Genomic DNA, 9999 nt, shown 5'->3' on the forward strand with positions numbered 1-9999 from the left:
CCAGTTCAGTCCTCAAAGGTACACGATGTCAGTGCCTGGACAGAGGATCCTTTAGCCCTGGCCCCGGAGACCCAGAAAGGAGTAAAGAAAGATCACATTCCCACACACATTCACACCATGGTCATACCATACTCACACACATGGACAGACAATCCCTAAGCACCCAGTGAGCCCCGCAAGGATTCACATGATCCACATTACACCTGGTGACTCTGCCTCCAGCACACAAGGCTCTTACTACTCTCTCATTATTAAATACATGCACTAGACAAATCCACAGTGAATTCCTCTGAAAACAAGAGGCAGAAAACAGTATTAAGAAATGTGCTAGAAACAGCCTGTTTAGGTCGCCTTGGAGATTCTCTGTGCCCAGTACTCCAGCCTGACTTGGAACCCATTCGCTCTGTGAACAGTGGTGGTGCATCTGGCCTCAGACTTGGACTTTTCCCCACCCTGAGACCAAGAGCCAGTCCTCAAAGAGGGCCCCTGGTCTGCCAGAGGCTTGAAAGGAAAAACTCACGTGTACAGGAAGAATATCCCCAAACACCTACGAAGGCGCCGTGACTCACTCTGACCCTGTCCACACTTTTCTTATTCTCCTTTAAAGCCTCAGATTCTCAACAATAAATTATGACTGCTTTGCATTTTATATCAAAGGCTCAGCCCCCACGAAGGATATTATGCTGCCACCTTCTGGTTCACTGAAATTAACTATTACCCATTACAATAGAAATAAACCTGCCTCTCCATTGGGCTGGTTATTCTCTGTGCTCATGACTCCAGGCTGGTCTTAACAAGTTACCAAGGGGCTGAAGGTGAGGAATAAGGAGTCTGGAGCCAAATTTCTTCATTCCAAACCACAACTCCTCCATGTATACCCTGGGATGTGGGGCACGTTCCTGAACCTCACAGTGCTTCAGCTTCCTCATCTATAAAATGGATCTGGTAAAAGCTCAGGGGTCAAGAGTAGATTAAATGAGACAATACACATAATATCCATAGCTGAGAATCGGGCTGTAGTAAAATAAAGGTTACCTAACATAACTGAATTTTATGCCTTTTCCATTATGTCAGAAGGGCAAAATGACTCGCGATAGCCAAGGGGTAAGTAAAAAGATGCAGCTTTCTGGGCATCACAAAATCAGACCACAGGTATTGCCAGGCTGTTATCAGTACATTTCCCCCCACATTTCACAGGGAGTTTTTACGAGGTACCAGTAAGTCATTACATGAGGACCCTAGCTTTCATTCTCCGATACATTCTGCCATTCTTTGAGGGAAAAGGGGAAACAGTGCTTGTTCAGTAACTGATACCATTTCAAGACCAGTCAAAGTAAGATCTTTCCATTTTCCTGGATTCAGTCAGTAGCTCTGCATTCCCAACAGCCTGCTGCTATTGCTGCTGCTAAGTCACTTCAGTCGTGTCCGACTCTGTGCGACCCCATAGACGGCAGCCTACTAGGCTCCTCTCTCCCTGGGATTCTCCAGGCAAGAACGCTGGAGTGGGCTGCCATTTCCTTCTCCAATGCATGAAAGTGAAAAGTGAAAGTGAAGTCGCTCAGTCGTGTCCGACTCTTTGAGACCCCATGGACTGCAGCCTAAGCCTCTCTGTCCATGGGAGTCTCCAGGCAAGAGTACTGGAGTGGGCTGCCATTGCCCAACAGCCTAGGGCACCATATATGCTCTTACTCATCCTCGGCGTACTCTCTCTCTCCCTAACCCCCAGCCTCCACTAAATGCTCCTCTCTCATAGGTCTCTTCCCTTGCCTGGCTCAGAACTTCAGAGAGAAGCAGGACAGGAGCCATCAGAGAATCTAGGTCAGGGGAACACGGACCATAGGACCACATGCCCAGCCTTAGTCACTTCCTCAGTCTCTACACTCAGGAAACCACCCCCATCCAGCAGTGCCATGTGCCTGGTAGAGTCCAGATTATGCCCCAGTCTCTGGAAGAAGCCAGTGTTGGTGTGGTACCTCAGCAGGGAGCTGTTCCTCCAGTGTTGCACGGGAGACTTGTTGGGCACATGCCAGATGCCCAGGTCCTGAGCTTGAATGTCGTAGTAACCAGGGTTCTACAGAGGGACACACATTCAGCCTGACCAGCCCAGGAGGTGCCACCAGCCAAAGACCCACACACACAGCCCTCACTTGAGCTGAGAGCTCAGGGCTCCAGGGAAGCAGGTGGCAGCAGTCACAGATACCCACCCTCCTCCAGTAGATAATGAGACCCCACCACCCAAACAGCCTTGGTGGGAAGAAGTTGTGGTTCAAGACATGGACTTCTGTCTATCTTCTCCAGCCCCACCTCCACATCCCCATCTCCCACCCTCCCTTCCACATGCTCTGCTCCAGCCACACCCCTCTCCCCACCCTTTCCACCTGGGTGCTCAGTGCCACCCACCTTGTAGTCATCGCTAGTGGCCACCTCTGCAGACCCAAACGTGTTGTAATTGGCCCAGTTGCCATCACTCTCTGGGTAGTCAGCCCTGTTGCCCTGCTGACTGGACCAGCGACTGCCCAACATGCATTTCCCAAGCATGAGGTTCTCATGCATACTGGCCACCAGGGTGCAGCCACCACCCCCAGAGGTCATGTCACAGAAAGTCTGGTAGACGAAACCATTCTCAGTGCAGTGGTGATACAGGCCATCTGCAGAGGGAACCAGTCAGAGACCCCCTGTCTGAGAGCACAGGGTCCATCTCAGGCCCACAATCAAAATGATCCAGTGAACCAGAAACATGGCCAAAGGGTTCCTTTACTGAGTCTTATCACTGAGTGTCCCTACTGGCACAAGAGCTTCCCTGAGTTCAGAAGACCATGCCCCATGACTGAGGCAGAGCACAGAACTATCAAAACTTCCAATGATATTCCTCAACAATTTAAACATTGAAACCCAGCAATTCCACTCCTAGATATATACCCAAGGCAATTGAAAACAGAAACTTACATGCTTGTACACCAGTGTTCACTGCAGAATTATTCACAACAGCTAAAAGAAGGTAACAACCCAAGAACCCACCAACAGATGAGTGGATAAACAAGCTGTGGTATATACATACAATGGATAAGAAGGAGGACTTCCCTGGTAGTACTTTGGATAAGAATCCACCTGCCAATATAGGGGACACAGGTTCAATCCCTGGTCTGGGAAGATTCCATATGTTGTTGTTGTTGTTGTTCAGTCACTAAGTTTTGTCTGACTCTTTGTGATCCCATGGACTGCAGCACACCAGGCTTTCCTGTCCTTCACTATCTCCCACAGTTTGCTCAGACTCATGTCCATTGAGCTGATGATGCCATCTAACCATCTCATCCTCTGTTGCCCGCTTCTTCTCCTGCCCTCAATCTTTCCCAGCATCAGGGTCTTTTCCAGTGAGTCAGCTCTTCGCATCAGGTGGCCAAAGTATTGGAGCTTCAGCTTCAGTATCAGTCTTTCCAATGAATAGTCAGGGTTGATTTTCTTTGGGATTGACTGGTTGGATCTTCTTGCTGTCCAAGGGACTCTCAAGAGTCTTCTCCAACCCCACAGTTCAAAAGCATCAACATTCCACATACCACAGACCAACTAGGCCCATGCGCCACAACTACTGAAGCCCACACACCCAGAGCCTGTGCTCCACAACAAGAGAAGCCACTGCAGTGAAGAGTAGGCCCACTTGCCACAACTAGAGAAAATCTGTGCAGCAACAGAGACCCCAGTGCAATCAAAAGTAAATAAATAAATTATTTTTAAAAAGGAATGAGGTTCTGACACTGCTACATGGATAAGCCTTGAAAACATCAAGTAAACTGAGACATTAAAAGCAAGTATTAATCATTCAGTCATGTCCAATTCTTTGTGACCCCATGGACTACATAGCCTGCCAGGTTCTTCTGTCCATGGAATTCTCCAGGCAAGAATACTGGAGTGGGTTGCCATTTCCTTCTCCAAATATTGCATTATTCCATATATATGAGATACTTAGAAGAGTCATCGAGACATAAAGTAGAATAGAATTTACCAGGGACTGGGGGAGGAGAGGAATATGAAGTTATTGTGGATGAGTACAGAGTTTCTGTCTGAGGTGATGAAAGAGTATGGGAAATCATGATGATAGCTGCACAACACTGTGTAGACGATGCTACTTAACTGTATACTTAAAGTGATAAAATAGCAATTGTTAAGCTATCTAAACTTTATCACAATTTTTAAAAATCTCCTAGTGGGACTCCCCTGGTGGCCCAGTGGTTAAGAATCCACCTACCAATGCAGGGGACACGGGTTCAGTCCCTGGTTCAGGAAGATTTTACATGCCATGGGGCAACTAAGCTCATGTGCCACAACTACTGAAGCCCCCATGCCCTAGAGCTCACGCTTCACAACAAGAGGAGCCACTGCAATGGGAAACTGGTGCTCCACAACTAGAGAGGAGCCCCTACTCACTGCAACTAGAGAAAGCCCTCACTCAGCAACAAAGACCCAAAAATAAATAAATAAGCAAAATTTAAAAAAAAAAAAAACCTCTCAGTGGACATAGACCTTACTGTCCTTCTGGGCTCAGTGTCAACACTTTATCACCCACCACACGCACTGTAGCACCTCGCTCTCATTTTCTTGTAGCTTCTGGGTAGAGATGGAGAGAAAAATGACAGGTCCATTTCTCCTTCCATGTCACAACCAAAGCATTGATCGCAGCTAGATAATACACAGAGTTTTATTCTTACTACTGGTTTGACACAAAGCCCAGGCTCTCCTTGCTCCCACCCCAACCCCATTCCTCCACTGGAGCAAAGCCTCACTGCCTGGGATGTAAGGCCCTGTGGCGTTCAGCTACCTGTCAGGAAGTGTCAGTAGTTTAATGCGGCTGAAACAGGAGGTATAGGGTAGGAAGTGGTGAGAGCAGGCCAACAGGCTAATAGAGGTATTCAATGAAGAACTTTCTGTACTAGCCTAAATTTAAAGAAATTGCAGACAATTCTAAAAGAATGGGAGGACAAAACATTCCAAGTTTTTTTGTTTCTGTTTTTCTCTTTGACGAAGAGAGGGATGGTCTTCATTGCTGCTTAGGCTTTTCTCTAGTAGCTATGAGCAGGGGCTACTCTCTAGTTGCAGCGCTTGGGCTTCTCACTGTGGCGGCCTCTCTTGTTGTGGAGTATGGGCTCTAGGGTGCACGGGCTTCAGTAATTGCAACACATGGGCTCAGTACTTACAGCTCCTGGACTCCATAGCACAGGCTCAGTAGTTATGGCACACAGGCTTAGTTGCTCCGAGGCATATAGGATCTTCCTGGATTAGGGATCGAACCCATGTCTCCTGCATTGACAGGCAGTTCTTTACCACTGAGTCACCTGAGAAGATCATTCCAAGCTTTTGAGGTCAGAGGTATTCAATTATAAGTAGCTCAACACTTAGAGTTGAGAGTCCTCGTGATTATACCTAATATATCTGAGCCTGTTTGCTCATAACTAAAATGAAGCTAGTAAAAAGTGATTTGGTGAAAATCAAATGAGATGATATTTAGGAACATGTTTTGCTTCTTTCTAAAAATGCATAAATGACAATGAAGAGGAAGACAAATTTCTTAATGCCATTATTATGCTTGTTGTGGGGAGGAAGACTGGGAGTCCTGGGCACAAAAACAAACCATTCAACTTCCTCTGAAAATTGCAAGACCAAGCCCACTGAACTGGGAAGAGATTGGGAGGGGACACAGTTCTTAACACAGGCCTCTGAAGGCCACTCTGAGGTTCACACAGAGGCACATAGCCGGGACCCAGGACATGCCTCAACCATCACCCTACTGCTACAGGTTAGATCCCACCAGACACCAGAAATCAGACATCAGCTCACGACATCTCAAGTCTGCAGCATGAAGTGGCCTCTCTGCAGCTCAAAGACATCCCCTCTGCCTCAGAGACACGAGGACCCTGGGGCCGCACAGCCCAGTTTCGTTATTTTTTTTTTTAAGTTATAGGGAATAAAGTTTATTTTGGCAAAAAGCGTTAAACAAAATTAAAGTTGCAAACATTAGTAACATAATTCAACATCCTTAATTTGGTATAAGTGTGACACATTTTTTTGCTTTCCTGTGTTCTGCTAAATCACCATAACATGAACTGCTTTATAAAACGGATATGCTGAAAATTTAACTTTACTGTTTTCGCTTACGCTCTGGTTCCAAACAAAACTTTTCATAAGCTTCTTCTATCTCTGGGTCCATCTCATCATCAATATCATCCAAGGACGGATCACCACCCCCTGATAAATCTGTTCCATTTTCTTCATAATCTGGGAAAAAAGTCTTCTCTTTCAAGTAACTCTTGATATTTCTCTTGGTAATCTGGATCAGCTGCAGTGAAAGGAACACCATCAGATGTATAAAATATTGGCTCATTCATAAAATAATTAGGATCATTTTCAGGTGTTGCTTCCCTCTATGTTGAAGCTGCGTGGACTCTACCCCAGTTACTTGACCAGAGTTCTACAAGCTTCAAAAGCATCTGTTTTACATCTCTGCTGCAATTTGCATCTAGGACAACATTTTCAATTCTCTGAATAATTTCTTTCATGTCAGTCTTTCCTTTTTCCTTCCAGCCATCTTCTAAAACTGACCCTGTCAACTTCAGTAATTTTACTGCACAAATTAAGTTGTCATCCATAGGATTAGAGAAGAGGGCATTCAGCAACTCCCGAAGACCGGTCTGAAGAATGTCTGCCCTTGCAACCTGTCCATTTGTCCCTTTAATCTCCAGGTTAAGATAGAGTTCTCCCAGAAAGAGTACAAATGCATGGAATCGTTTTCGAGTCACTTCATCCCCTTTTGCAGCTTGATCTTTAACTTCATATTCAGTCCGACATCTTTGAAGTAGCAATTGGCGGAAGTTGCCACTCTGTGGGTTAATTGTCAGATGATCACACAGGTAGTTACAGAGGCGCGCTCCCATGTAAGAGAAATTGGGGATAGATGTGGCCTGTTGATAGATGAGTTCCACAAGTTGTTGCAAAGCATCATCTGTTGTAACCCAGCCATTCAGGGTCTCTGCAAACTGTCCAATTTCAGTTTCAAAACTGCCAGGCTGTTCTGTAAGATGATTCAAAAAATCCTGAACATATTCTGATAAAGTAGGATAATCCTCACAGCCGTCCTCATAGGATTCTGTATAATTAGAAGAATAACTTGATGGGTAGAATTCAGGGGCGTTTACAGACAGCTTAGACATTAATACAGGAGCTACAGCCACCTGGGGTTTAGCCATTGCTGACTCCGAATTCTGCTGTGTGATGTTATCCGGCGAACTAGATGGACCTCTCAGGGGCCTCGTTTGTTCCGGGAGCGCCCCGGGCCGGGCAGGCCGCTGGGGGCCGGCGGGGACCTGGCACTCGGCCCCTGGCGGCGGGGCAGTCCTGGTCTGGCACAGCGGTGGCGGCTGCAGGAAGTCCGGAGCTTTGGGTTGAGGTGGCGGCGGCGGCTGGTGGCACGGCAGCTCAGCAGGCCCCGCTCCTTTCAGGAAACCAGAGCCCTCAGGCCCGCCCCCTCCGCGGCCCAGGCCCCGGCTCCGGCCCAGACCAGCACCTGGGGCCCGGTCGAAACCGTCCGACATGCTCCTCCTCCTCCTCCGGGGGCCGCTGCTGCTGCGCTCGGGAGAGAAGCTCTCGACGCGGCGTTCACTCAGGCCTCATGTAGGAGTAGGACGCGGTGTCCCCGCTAGGCTCCTCAGCGCTTCGAGCGGGCAGAGCGGACTGCAGCTAATGGACCCGCCGAACCCGCCGCTTCTGAGCGCCCGCCCCCGAGGCTAGCCTCAGCTTTCCGATTCTCCGCCCCGCCCCCCGCCGCCGCAGCCCCCACCCAGTTCCGTTATTGACACTTAGAGGAAGTGTTGCTCCAGGAGACAATCTCCTGCACCGCACCCTCTAGTGGCCAATGTGGTAAATAGCAGGAAGCTGGGCTGGATCCCTGTAATCTAGGGACGTGGAGAAGAGACTGGCAATCTACTCCAGTATATTTGCCTGGAGAATCCCATGGACAGAGGAGCGTCGGCAGGCTACACTCCATAGGGTCGCAAAGAGTCAGACACGATTAAATGACTAACACACACACACACACTCTAAGGAAGACAAGATGCAAGTTACCTTCCTGATCATCATTTTTCTCTCAGTCTCTATGCCCAATTCCTACCGTCCTATAAAGACTCAAAGACTAAGGATCCCTTGTTCTCCACTTGTCTCTGAGCTGGAATCCAGACTCCTGCATTCACAGACCTTGTCTGAGTCTCAGCAGCACTCGCTTCTAGCACAGAGACCCCCTCTTTCTCTCCACACTGGGGCCAGGAGCTGAGCACTGTACTGCCAGGTGGACACTGGGAGCTTTCTCTGTAGAAGCTCCACAGGCTCTCAAAGACACACGTTAAAGGTCACTTCTTAGCACAGTGTTCAGATCTGGGGATTTCATGGACCTGTGTATCTTCCAAATGAAAATACATGAGAACAAGACTAATAAGAGTGGTGAACATTTTGATTTTTTGCTTATGTCTCTCTTTCTGGCAAAACACACACATAAAAAAATTATTTAAAATTAAACATTGGGGGGCGGTCCTAAGATGGCAGAGGAATAGGACAGGGAGACCACTTTCTCCCCCACAAATTCATCAAAATAACATTTGAACGCTGAGTAAATTCCACAAAACAACTTCTGAATGCCGGCAGAGGACATCAGGCCCCCAGAAAAGCAGCCCATTGTCTTCAAAAGCAGGTAGGAAAAAATATAAAAGACAAAAAGAAAGACAAAAGAGGTAGGGATGGAGCTCTGTCCTGGGAAGGGGGTCTTAAAAAAGACAGAAGTTTCCAAACACTCTCACTGCTGAGTCTGTGGTGAGCCTTGGAACCACAGAGGGCAACATAACTGGGAGGAAAAATAAATAAATAATTAAAACCCACAGATTACTTGCCCAATGGTAACTCCCCCAGCGGAGAAGCAGCGCAGACACCTGCACCCACCACTAGCAAGCGGGGGCTGGGCAGGGAGGAGCGGGCTGCATTGCTTAGAGTAAGGACTGGGCCTGAATGCCTGAGGGCAATCTGAGCAAACTAACTTGGGCTAGCAAACCAGACTGCGGGATAGCTACCACGCGCAAAGCCCTAACCTAAGACACCGTCAGGCCCGCTCACAGAACGAAGGACTGAACACAGCTAGCCGGCTGCAGACCATCCCCCTCCAGTGACAGGGAGCCAGACCCGGAAGCGGGCAATCTCGGCCCCAGAGAGGCATTATCTACCAAACCGCAAGCAGGCTTTGTTGCTAAGACTTCTTGGGATTCGGGATGGTAGACATCCGCCTGAGAAGGTGTGCCAGTTGTACACCCAGAAAACCGAGCTGCAGGGACAGGAGAGGAGATAAGTTGCAGTGACGGTGCTCGCCAAACACCTGGTCATCTGAGCTGCATGGACCTGGGAAGGGCATATCAACCGATTCTGTGCCTCTGAGGAGTACCTGAGTGCCTGAACCTGAGCGGCTTAGACCCGGGAAGTGCATACAACCCAGGGCCAGCTTCAGACAGTTCCCGGCAGAGGAACCTAGAGCCTGAGCAGTGTAGACAGGGAAAGCACACACCCTGTGAGCAGGGTCAAACCCAGTGTGGCCAAGACACTGCGAGCACATGCCAGTGTTATTTTTTTGCAGTGTCCCTCCCTCCCCACAGCACGACTGAACAATGGAGCCTAAAAAAAGTGTCCACCACCGCCCCCTTGTGTCAGGGTGGAAATTAGACACTGGAAGTGAAAGTGAAGTCACTCAGTCGTGTCCGACTCTTTGCGACCCCATGGACTGTAGCCTACCAGGTTTCTCCGTCCATGGGATTCTCCAGGCAAGAATACTGGAGTGGGTTACCATTTCCTTCTCCAGGAGATCTTCCCAACCCAGGGATCGAACGTGGGTCTCCCACATTGGAGGCAGACGCTTTAACCTCTGAGCCACCAGGAAAGCAAAAATTAGACACTGAAGAGACCAGCAAACAGAAGAAGCTA

The 9999-nt window shown here is 48.4% G+C and overlaps 1 pseudogene across 1 annotated transcript; it reads right to left on the minus strand.

The window, feature by feature from the left end:
- Window positions 1-5267: 5267 nt before the first annotated feature.
- On the minus strand, window positions 5268-7782 carry LOC104987100 (annotated as a pseudogene). The gene has a single exon (XR_825102.1). The product of XR_825102.1 is annotated as a polyadenylate-binding protein-interacting protein 1 pseudogene (transcript).
- Window positions 7783-9999: the final 2217 nt, after the last annotated feature.

This window comes from Bison bison, unplaced genomic scaffold (assembly GCF_000754665.1).
Source record: "Bison bison bison isolate TAMUID 2011002044 unplaced genomic scaffold, Bison_UMD1.0 scf7180017864082, whole genome shotgun sequence".
NCBI lineage: Eukaryota > Metazoa > Chordata > Mammalia > Artiodactyla > Bovidae > Bison > Bison bison.